This window comes from Nicrophorus vespilloides, unplaced genomic scaffold (assembly GCF_001412225.1).
Source record: "Nicrophorus vespilloides isolate i.1.1-1 unplaced genomic scaffold, Nicve_v1.0, whole genome shotgun sequence".
NCBI lineage: Eukaryota > Metazoa > Arthropoda > Insecta > Coleoptera > Silphidae > Nicrophorus > Nicrophorus vespilloides.
This window is the reverse complement of record NW_017097446.1, coordinates 65,980-78,763: the sequence shown is the minus strand read 5'-3', so window position 1 is coordinate 78,763 and position 12,784 is coordinate 65,980. Positions and strand designations below refer to the sequence as shown.

The window sequence follows — 12,784 nt, the reverse complement described above, 5'->3', positions numbered from 1 at the left end:
ATAATTAGAGTAAAAAGTGAGCCATTACCACCGGTCTGGTTAATTGCGGAGCAAAGCCATTCAACAATATCGACAATAAATTGCAGTCAAATGCAACGAACAGTTTGTTTCCTTCCATCTCCTTCTCCTTCTCCTCCTCCACAACTCTAATCGGTTATTTATGTTTGCTTAAAGTTTGTGAAGAATACACAACCAGTCTTCAAAAGTTTATCGAAATTATTTACATTTGAATTTAAAATTGTTGTGGCTCGAGGCTACGAAAAGTTTGAATAAAAATATAAGAAGTAATTTAGGATCAACGGGTGCGGTATTTCGGTAGCCGAAATCATAATGATGGGCGCCTCGTTAATTGACGTAAAGCTCGTGTCAGTCATTTGTCTCCGGAGACGTAAATGTGCACGATAGGTGCCGCCTCCGTCGTTCGTTACGTCAGGTGTCGCAGTGGAGTGGAATTAAATTGGAGAAGAAGAAGAGGCGAGAATCAATGCTGTTGTTGATGATGATGATGATGATGACTTAAGCCAAATGACTTATCACATAATCCTTAACTTAACTTTCTACTCGTGACATTTCTTGAATGGACAATATTTCACGTTTCTTCTGTTGTGGCGTCCTTTTGTTTGAAATAGAAAAACAAAATATAAACGATTTTCTTTCTTTTTTTAATTTTATTGTTTTCTTTCTGTGTGTGTGTGTGCGTATGTGTAAAGACGAGAAGAGGTGTAAAGGATGGACGAGGCAATACGTATAGCAGAAGTGGAGGAACGTGCATACCGCGAAGGTATAATGATGTTAAGCGATGCGCGATGCGGGCGTACCAGTAATGCCACACATGTCTCCTTTTTATCATCATTTCACCTGTTTCTTCCATAGGAAATTACTGCACGCTTCTTGGACACAGCCATTACCGAAAGCAGTCGACGAAGCACGCGACTCGCATTAACGTACGTACGCACATGTCGCCCCCTTTTCTCTCTATCTATGCACACCACTTTCCAACAATTGAAAATACTAGACGACTTTGACTTCATCAACGTTATATGCAGCTAATTGATTTATTAACATTCGCATTAGAAGCAGAAATTAACACTTTATCAAATGTTATTTTTATTCAAATTAGAAAAGATAAATGGATAAGATAAAGTTTAACAATTTAAAAGAACTTTAATGATGTGCACTTGCTATATTTGAGTAAAGTTATTTCTTTTACGAAATGTGAACGCAAAGTATTTAACACGTACGAATGCATCACGCACGTCTGCGAAGTGGAGATGATTTTAAGAGATGAGGGCCGATGGTAATCGGCACGTCGATCGGTCCGTAGCCAAGTTTACGTTCGAAATTACCGGCGTGATCTTTCGCTCTTCCATCTGCGGAGCATCAACGATTGAATTTAGATAATTCGCCAAAGAAGAAGAAGAAGAAGGTGAGCCGCGAGAGAAGATCTGTGGGAAAAAAAAGATCGCGTCTCCTGGTCTCTCTGGTTTTGGTCGAAGAATTCGAGTGCGTCTTTGTGTCCACCATCATCAACATCATCATCATCATCATCATTATCATCAACGAAAGTAACAGCAGCAGCGATGTTTCGCGAACGATCAATTATCTAGGTGGTATCAATGCGGTTTGAATTTCCGATCTCCCAAGGCATTCATAAAGGTCTTGTTCTTCTCCACCGGCTGGAAAGGAGCGAACGAAAAAAAAAGAGAAAAGAGCGAAGAATAAGACGATGAAGCAAAAGGAGATGAAGAAGAAGAAGAAGAAGGTATGGCAAGGTCATTGGTGGCGGTTTACACCTGTCGCGGGAAGTAATTGCGATTCGGTGGATTTTGGGGGTTCTTCTCAGGTTGTGGCCGGAAGGTGGAGGAGGCGCGGGGGGAGATCCGGAACGGTCGCGGGTCGCGAGGAATTCTTTGCCCTCCACGCATGGATTAAGAAACGCCATATGGTACGAACAGGTTCATTCCCGTGGTCACGGTGGGACAGATCTCTTAAGAAGAATGAGAAGAAGTTGAAGAGTGAGCGAGATGGAAAATGAGACAAAGAGATGCCTTCGTGTAGTACGAACGTGTAAGAGTCAGAGAGAGATGGTCTCCACTAGCTGAAGAGATGCTGTTGTGTGCGCTGTGGTCGGGGCATTTACGTTTCCGGTCGCGGGTGTAGTTGAAAGAGCAAAGAAGCAGAGAGCATAAAGATAAGAATGTGTTCGAGAGTGAGAGAAGAAAGATGAGGAGATGGTGGCGGCGGCGGCGGAGGAGGAAGAAGAGAGGGCCTCATGCCCAGCGGTGACCCCGCAGTCACCTCACAAACACACACACACACACACACACACATGCACACACGCGAGGATCGTCAGATTTTAGCTCGTGCTGAACAGGTATCCACCTACAACATTCTTTTGTTCGGCTACCTGATATTTTAAACCTCAACGCTCTTTATATTTATATTATTTATATACTCCCCCCGTTTTCTCTCCACTCAATCTCACTCTCTCTCTCTCTATCTCTTACAGACTTCATCATCATCATCATCATATCTCTCTCATTCAGAGTCTCGCATTATCTGCTGTACCATTTTTCTCTTCAACAAAGAACTACACAGCCAAGACTTCGCTCCGCACTCCACCGACAACGCTAAATGAATTGATGAAATCTAATTATCGAGCACTTAAGTTTTAAAGGAGGCAATCTGATATCGCCTCCGACAAGGATGTTACTTTGGTAGTGGTAGTAGCAGCACCAACAGTAACCGATACAACTTATCATCGGCTAATCAGAAACACGGGGATCAAATACCAAAAGGGATACATTAAGAAAACCATCGTCACCTCTCTTCGTCGTGTTCTATCCTTCACCTCCAATCAATCAAGACAAGCCATATTGTCACGTCAGACAAAAGAAGAAGAAGAGACGATAGATTTAATTATCGTTATCGTTATGGAACATATAACAATCTAATATCTACATTGAAAAAAAAAAGTAGTGAAAGAAACTTTGTTGCCTTTAAATTTCTTGCGTAATAAAACAATAGTGTTTGTGTGTGTGTGATTTTAGTGGAATCTAATGATAAGCAAATTAGTATTCAAAGTGCTCTTGACAAGTACACGCTTCGCCGTGCATACTATTAAAGACCCGGTGTTTAGAGGATCGAAGAATACTAAGAGGATGGATGCATTAAGGAAATCGCAACTTTTCTTATTTTCCTCCCATCAATCATTTGTGCCTCAATGAACAAGTAACCGTTTTAATTATTGTAATCATCGCTTTGTTTTTATCTACCCATGATTACTTGATGCGGTTTTGCGGGTTACAAGCGGCGCCGAATGCTGAACAAATTTGTATTCAAAGTGCTCTTGACAAGTATACGTATTGCTGTTGTGTACACGAATAAAGCCAATCAACGAAGAGAAGAGGTACTACTGTGACGGTGGTGTTAAGATCACAGCTTTTCGTTATTTACATTGGAATTCATTTGCAAAAAAAAAAAAGAGCAAAAAACAAAGGAGAAAGAAGGGAAAAAGAGTGGACGTTGGAGAGGAGAGAGAGCTTATCCCCGAGCATCGGCAGGTTCGGTTCGTCGGTGCGATGGCATGAGATGATGAGATCAGTAGCAGCAAAACCTTGTAATAAACTACTTAAGATAGTTGATCACGTGCCAGTGCCGTATATTACACATACACACATGCCTCCGTTGCTGCTGCTGCTGCTACTTCTGCTTCTGTTGCATCTCTCCACTCTTCATCTCTTCACTTATCTCTTTCGCCTCTCTTTTAATTGCAGAAGCTCTGGAAGGTGCCAAGATTATTAGTTGCCTAATTAATAAAACTCTGACTTCCTGCTGCAGCCTACCATTAAGGACTCAAATGTCTACATCTCCATAGAAACAAACAAACGAAGAAGCGAATCGAAACGATGATGAATGCCTATCTACTAACTACTGCTACTACTACTTAACTGCTCGCTTATCTGCATAACAGTACACTCTTTAACGATTCTATTTAAATCGTTAATAAATAAACAATTTCAACAATTTTTTATAAATTTGTATTTCAATGTCAAGAGATTTCTAAGCGATCATTAGGGAATTTAAATTTCACCAAATTTTAGTTGGCGCCATTGTATTTAAATTAATCCAAATTAATATGCAATCACCCACTTGTTCTAAGCAGACTTTTTAATATGCACATTATCTTTACCTTTAAAAAAGAGCTAATTTATCAACGTTTGCTTTAGACAATTATAACTATAAAAACATGTTAGTTCTCATGAGGTTTAATTTGAAAATGTATCTATTACATATATTATTTAGGGAATTTAGAATTTCACTAAATTTTGTTTGTGTATTAACCTAAATTAATGTTGACGTACGCTGTCATCCGTGAATTTAGCAGATAATAAATGTTTCATTTCAAAAATGATAACGATATAGAATTTCGTTGTTACTCCTTCTTTTTGTTTCCTTTAATGTCTATCGGGTTCTGCCGTCTTTCGATGGTAATGTGTCCAAGTTACGGGCACCTACGAAAAAAAAAAAACATGCCGCACAGTCCATAAGTCAAGATTACATCAACCATGAGGGGGGAATTCGAAATGATAATTATTCTTTTGTTTTCCTGTCCCGTTCTCTGTCACTTTATCGCACACCTCTTTCTTCAACTCTTCTCTCATATCTTTCTTTTGTTTTTCTTAATCCTTTATTCTTCTTCTTCTTCTTATTTCTTTTCTGTTTTGTTTTGTTTGTGTTTTTTTTATATTCGCGGGCCTTTCGATGAAAGTTTTAGCTGCGACAAAAATTAATAGGGGTCGCGTCTGCGGTGACCCCGACGCGAAAATTTCACCGTTACGGTTGGTACCGGGGCATTATGGGGCATCGGGACGGACGGTGGAGGCGGTGCAGGAACGATAAAGTATATGTAGATTTCTTTTACCTTTACTCTTTCTTTCTTTTTTTTTTTTGTTTTAATTTCGGACAAACGATAATCCCCCCAACGCCATCGGTAATTAAATTTATTGTAATCAGCGCCGCCCGTCGACAGTTTTATTAATTTTTAATTTTCACCTCCTCCACCGATTCCAAGTAAAAAACAAAACACCATCAACAAAAACAACAATGCAGCCAACGGAAGATACGAGGAAGAAATTAAAACAACCAGAATGAGAAATAAAAGAAGAAGAAGAAGAGGAAGCAAAAGAGAGAGAGAGAGAGAGAAAGAGCAGAAAAAAAGAAACAACAAATAACTGCGATGCGGAGGATCGTAAATCGTCTGTTGGGGGCCCACCTCTATGGCCTTTTGACCACGAATCGGGGAAATACATGGCTTTCGGGAATGCTTCACCATTCCAAATGGGGACAAAACTCATTCATTTTTGGTATTCCTCCACGGAAGCATCTCTGGATCTCTGTAATTTCGAATTGCATTACTCTGGGAATGCATTTGTTGCCTAAGAATTACAAATGCATATGTATAAATATAAGTGCCAAGTAAGTACATCATATACAAGTACTTGCTAAACAAATTATGGTAGTCGTGGAAACTACACAGATCTGATGAATGGCATTTAACTAATAAGAAACAAAATATGTACAATTTTTCTTTTTTTTTTTTCAATCTACACAAGTTTTAATTTAAGTAATTAAATTTGTAATAATAATAATGTTTATTACAAAACATATACAGAAATAAAAAGAACAAAGTAAATATATACAATTTCAAAAAAGTCAACTGATACAAAGGGCTATTGACCATAGGTCTTTCTGCCCTTAAATTCATATTTTAAATGAATTTTCGAAACAAATAACATAATTAGAATGTGCACAATATTCAAAACAAAGAAATTAATTCTAGTTGAGCAGACAATTAGCGTGTTCCAAAGTATATTTACTTAATGAGTGTGCTATGAAGCATTGAGTGCACGGGGAAATTCAATGCAAACAAATATTAACTCTCTTCAGTTTATCGCTTAAAACACAAACGATTAAACATGTTTCAAACAGAAAATAGTTACGATTCAAAACTTCAAAATTGAAATGATGTGTATTTGTATTAATGATTTAATTTTGATCATATAGATCAATAATTATAGTGTAGTGTAGCAGAGAAAGTGAAAAAAAGAGAACAACAAATTGATTTTTAAAGCATTCGATTGAGAGATGATTGTATAAGGTTGCATCAAGAGTCGAGCTTTCCATCTGAGACGAAAGGAAATTCCGAATGGGAAAGGTTTTGTTCGTTGCCCGTTTGTGTGAGGTGAAGTGAGTCATTGTTTCCATGTGCATATTGTAATTGATTCGCGGTACAGGCCCACCTGATTCGCAGGAAGAAAAGCTGCAAAAAAAAAGAAAGAAAATCTAAATAAATAAATAAATAAATAAAAATTAATGAACAAATCGTCAGAAGGTGTCGTACGGTAATATGCAAATGAACGTAATTGCAGGTTGGTCGGATCGCATTGTATATCCGGTGAGCGTTTGTAATTTGATTTATTCATTCGTACGACCGTAATTAGACCTCCTCCACCTTCACCTCCTCCTTCTCTCTAACTCCTATTCAACAAACCCATTGAAATTTATATTTGTTAACTTTAAATTTAATTTTAAATCTTTTATATTTGATTGACATTGGGAAAAGTTTACTATTAACTTCATCTTGACGTCCTGGTTAAGGCTCATAAAGTATCGAACAAACTAGATGCTTTTGAACGAACAAAAAAAATGGATTCATAATCTATTAAGTGTAATAAATAATTCTGCTAATTATGAGGGCGCGCAAATTGATGCCAAGTAAAAAAAAATACCCACGATGCTGCATGCACCACCCTACATATGCTCATTGTGTGTGTGTGTGCGCGTAGGGTGCACACGAGGGATGTAAGTGGACGCAATAACACAATAAATAAAATATAAAAGTGTGAGTGGAGGCGACGCGAAACTATTGTTCCGTGTCGGCTGCATCGCACGCTCGCTCGTCCCGCAGGCCTTCATTAAATCAAATGATTAGGGGTGTGGGAAACTCTGATCAATTCCCACAGAAATACTTCATCCTCTCGCACACTCACACTCATTCACTTACACGAAATATCCGCCAAACAAGGGTGGCTATTAATAGCCTTTGTTCGATACAGAAAATGCGGGTTTTTAAACACTCTAATCTCGAACGCTATCTGCTCCAAAAATCTAATTGGATTACACTACCGAAATGTCACATATCGTCGGGGACTTTTGTCATGTAAATTTTCGAATTGTCGTGTCGCCGCCGTCCGAGCTTGTTCAATTAGCGCAAATTGGCTGCGAGTTGCGCAAACGGAAAGGCCGGTGTGGCGAATTTCACCTGGTGCGCGTGTAAACAACGATTTTTTTTTTAAACAATTCACCGCAGTCAACGCAGCAAAATTAATGTCCGTTTGTTCGACGACATTTGTCGCCGTTCTTTGTTTCTAAGGTGGCGCCGGTTCCCACAAAACCTACACATTGACAATTACAATTATCTTGCAACGGAGTATCTATTAAATCGTGTTAAGTGATCGAGTGCATTGTATTAAATATATTAGGATTAGAGTAAATGCTAATAAATATTTCTTTTGTATTTATTGGATTTATTAATTATGTGGAAACACTGTTATTATATCGACATTAAATTGTAATTGGGAATTATTGACGTTCTTAAGTAGGAGCAGAGTGGCGCAGTGGAAGCGTGCTGGGCCCATAACCCAGAGGTCCGTGGATCGAAACCATGCTCTGCTAGAACAATTTTTTATTATTCAAAGATTATAAAATCTAAAATATCAAATAAAACAAACATTACAATAATAACACATACATAATAATATTTTTAATTTTTTTTTTTAAATATTTCAAACATTCACGAGTCGTTAAGAAATTGACTTTATATTTCAACAATTTTTTCTTTGATAATTGTTGATATGTGAATTAGTGGTTGTTCCTAAACTATTAATTTTATGTTAAGATTTTTTTTAATATCTTTTATAAATTAATTACGTAAAGTCTCTTAGGATACATTTGTTATATAGACTCCGTGGCGCAACGGTAGCGCGTCTGACTCCAGATCAGAAGGTTGCGTGTTCAAATCACGTCGGGGTCAAACATTTCTTTTGTAAAATTTTTATAAATACTGAATATGATTACAATTGTACAACTAGAAACAATTTTTTAAATGTTGTGCACATTATTCCTTTTGTAAATTCATCAATAATGAAATGAATATTAATGTATATTTTTAACTATAGAAAACAACCAACATAAATATAACTCGTGTGATCTATCTGCTTCGCTTCCTTTGAAACAGATGCACCTGTTCCAAGGAGAAGTAGATTTCGGACGGATCCCATGGATGCAAATCCCTGGGTTTTTCCCATACCCAATTTTCAGTCCCCTTTCCTTTCCTGCTTCGTATTAAATTTCCTGGTAAAACACGATTTCGAGTGTATTCAGTGTATAGGGGGAGCTGTACAGTTCGTTCCCATTGACCTCATCATCTCTCGAATACAAATATACACATCGGCACGTGCCCTATCCCAAAGTGAGTTTAATAAATCATGATTAACTATTATTTAATCAGCATTATTAGATTCATAATTTTCCCATTCTTATGTACTTTACATTATTTTATACCTAAAATTATTACTTTCAAACAAAATAAATTGATTAATAATTTGTGTTGTTTGTATTGAATTTACACTGAGGAATTCAAGTGATAATGCAAATCGTGGGATTTCTATCATCGGTATAGTTTGAATGCACTTGCTCATCGGATCGCTCCGGTATGGAGAGGAACAATGAAAATATGTTGGAATTGGAGAAGAAGGAGGAAAAGTAGAGAAAATGAGATGTGAGATCTCTCGTGGGCTTCGTCGGATCCGCATTAGTGAAATACGGAGCGGCGCGGCGCGAGATAAGAAATGTACGTATCCGCGGTCGTCGTGGCATATTTTCCAGTCAATAATGTAAGTTTCGTTGCAATCTGCATCGGGAAATAATGTGAAATATGCAGGGACGAGGTGTATAATATACATTTACGTGTGTCTTATCTGCTGCTCTCGTATTATTCTTACAACAGGAGTAGTAACAACAAATGTATGCAATGCCAATCCACAGACAGCACACTCTTTGCTCTTTTTTTTTATTGTTTTGTTTTGCGAACGGTCGTAGCATGCCACGGACTACCTCTTCTACCACTCTATTCTATACACAAAGTATATAGAGTCAGTTCTCCAATCTTTGATTTTCATTTATTACTACATAGTTTTGAAACGTCGGTGATCTGTGGTACAGTGTCTAATTTCTGCAATTATCCTAGTTTGAAAAACGATATCTCAAATAACATAAAAACAATTTGGTGATATCGGTATTGTAAAGGTGGCGAATTCATTCAGTCACTAACGACTTTAGACCCCTCTCTTAGCGATTTCATATAAATATAGAAGCAAAATTCACTGCACAAAAGTCTTGTATCTATACACCACACTCACGCAGAAACATTAGATATCATTGCTCAAGGAATATTTTACGCTTTCCTCTCTTCTCCGATCCCGCAAATCAATCCTTTCTTGCACCCACGCAAATCACATCTCTGAACCTGCTGCGAATTTACGGCCTCCAATAAATTCGTCCGTTTCGAAACTGCAGCAGTTATGCAACACTTCCAAAACTAAATCGATTCATTTCGAATCAGATCAATCCGAGCTTCGGAATTTATGAAAATCATTACTATACACACAATGTCAAATGAAATAGATGCGATTTCGTAACAGTAAATTGGCGCTTATTATCGATGTCAAAATAATGAGGCTTTTTTTTTCGTTCTTTCATTCGTGTGAGCCGTAATCGAAAGTCACGACCACACACGCACAGACTTAATACGATTTGTGTGTGTGTTTGTAAATAGGAAATTGATTGATTGATCGATTGCGCATCGATAAAATCGTAATTGAATTGTAAGGAAAGCACTGCAGTCCATAAATACATCGTATTGGACTAAACTAAATACACCATCATCTTAATAATAATAACGTGGAAGAGTGCGTTGCCGAATGTAGGACGGAGCCGAAAGAAGTTCTCACCGATCGAAGGAGAGAACAACAAAAAAAAAATATATATGTTTAAATACAGGTAGCGAATGTGTGTGTTTAAGGGTTGTGGAAATGCTGGTCGTTTAGGGTTACATTAACATGCACTTATAGGTTGCCCCATGGGAAGGAAGTGTTGCACAGGTTCTGAGTCTGCAGCATGCATATATGTGTGTATGTGTGTGTGCATGTTACATATTTCTTTGTTGGTGCCTCAGACGCGGACCGGGAGGTGGGAAAGTACTTAAAGATCTACCTGTTCACGTGAGAAAGGAGAGAGAAAAAAACTGCGCTCACTGCAACAACGTTGAACCACAATGGAGGAAATATTACCAATAAATCTTTAAACCTTTCTCTCGCATCACTCACAAATACTAGCTACGTTAGAATTGCCACCTACCTACTTTACCGTTTATACGAAAATAATAGACCCGATACGTATTGTGTTTGTATATTTCTGCACATTTTTTTTTGTACATTTAACAAATCTTTCAAACTTTTTGAACAGTTTCCTAAAGCTAACACATTTTAAATTTTATTAAATCTTCTAAATTAATCAGTTTGCATTTTGCAACTAAATTAAAAGTAAACGTAAGTAAGATGAGTTCACTTTAAGGACTTTTTGAAAGTATGAAGATATTGTGTGAATATATCAAGAGACCAGAGACACGATCCTCAATTAAGTACGGACGTGGAATGACAAAAAAAAGAAAGAAACACAGAAAGAGAAGAGACTTAGATTAGATAAAGCAATAACCATCATCATCATTGGTCATTGTCGCGCGTTGAATAGATTTGTGGGCGCGAGTCCATTCCGCGCCAATAAATGGAATTGGGTAAGTGAATTCGCAGTTGTAATATAATTGAATAATTGAATGCATTTAATAAACTGAAAGGGGAGAGAAGAATAGAAAGTTAATGAAATGTGTGTGGTGTATTTCATTTGCCGTTCGAGCAGATAGACTTTGGCTCTCTTTCCATTCCTCAACCATCGTTTAGTTCTTCGTTGCTTTGCTTTGATTCCCTTTGTGATAGATCAATTGTGAGAAGTCGTTAACAATATGCGTCGGCGTATATGTGTGTGTATCTGTATGTGTGTGTGTGTGTGTGTGTGCTCCAGTTACAGTTAGATTGAAACGAGTACGAAGAAACCGAGCGCAGATAAATCAAATTACGAATTCTATTAAATTATACTTTTCATACGAACGAGAAACGGAACAAAACGAAGCGAACATCGAGATGAAAATAACAAAAAAAAAATATGTATATATCAAGACCGGATTAACGTAACTGTGAGTTATTTTTTTCTTTTAAACGTCTCTTCATTTCATTTAATTTCATATTTGCGATCTTCGGTTTAGGTTCTAAAGAGACGGAAGCGGTCTCATTGTCAGGTTGTTCTTTCTTCGTTCACACACAACAGAAAAGAAGGACCGAAATCGGTGGATTTCCGCCTTGACCACAACTAATTTCCGTGCTTGTCCAAAAGCAAAAGACATGTTTTGCCAATACTCTTAATCTTCCAAAACTAATTCTGCGTTTCCGCCCAATAAATTACATCTTTTTAAATTCAATTTTCAGTTTATGGGAAAACATTTAAACCAAACCAAATTCGAGATTTGTAACAAAACGTGTTCAGTTCACACGGAATAATGTTTGTGTAATCGTTCAATATTTGCGCTCGTTACGTTTGAGCGATGTTATATTATGCGTGCGAGGGTGCTTATGTTTCTCCCATAATTCATAATGCGAATGGGATGTACGTATGTATATATTGGGTGTCACAAGCAGGAGGGATAATGAAAGTCTATGAAAACACTGGCAGATTCATGATCTCATTTGGCTGACGGCCGACAACAATGAGAATGGTCGAGAGGGTGGTGGATGCTGGGAAAAGTGCACACTCCCTCTCACGCTGCAGCCTTGCACCCTTCTCGCACATTACCATGTCATATGCATCGTATCCAATTTAATAAAACACGAATTAATCAGTGGCAATACAACTGCCACCTACTGCGATATACAAGGGTTCGAACGCGCTGATCCTGCAATTATTTTCAACAATTTCACACCGCAACTGGTGCACTTCCATCGATTCCTTGTATTAATTTCGCTGCTGTCGCGATGACAGTTCATTAAATAATCGATTGTTTTGTGTCTACCATCAATTGTTTTAGAAATATACGAAGAGATACAAATCAAAAGAGAGGATTCAAAGTGTGCTTAAATATTCTAATATTGACGCCTAACCTAAATTCAATGTAACCTAACTTTTTTTTCCCTATTGGACTCGTATTGAATGCGAAACGTAATATTGTAATCGTATATTAAACCTTTATTGTATTGTAATCTTCGTAATAAAATTCAATTGTTCTACATTTTGCATTCATCCGATAGAGCTAACCTAAATTCAAACCCAACCTAAATACGATCTAACCTAGCTTTTATTGTAATGTGTTCGAAATGAATGCGAAACGTAATATTCGCAATCACACGGAAACAATCAGTCTATCTTGACGGACAGATGAAACGAAAGCAAAATAATTATTCAATTACGGTGAGCAATCACCGTTTTACGTGCATTTTTTTTTTAATTCTCGATCGAATTGCGTAAATACGTTATTCGTACACTTGCGAGATATGAGAAGAATGAGATTTGCATGAAGACGAATGCGACACAGAGAGAGAAAGAGAGAAACGTATCA

At 37.5% G+C, this 12,784-nt stretch overlaps 2 non-coding genes across 2 annotated transcripts; both read left to right on the top strand.

Annotated features, from left to right (window-relative positions):
* Positions 1 to 7,665: 7,665 nt before the first annotated feature.
* On the top strand, positions 7,666 to 7,737 carry Trnam-cau. Its single transcript has one exon. It is a non-coding gene; the product is annotated as a tRNA-Met (tRNA).
* Positions 7,738 to 8,023: 286 nt separating this feature from the next.
* Positions 8,024 to 8,095, top strand: Trnaw-cca. The gene has a single exon. It is a non-coding gene; the product is annotated as a tRNA-Trp (tRNA).
* Positions 8,096 to 12,784: the final 4,689 nt, after the last annotated feature.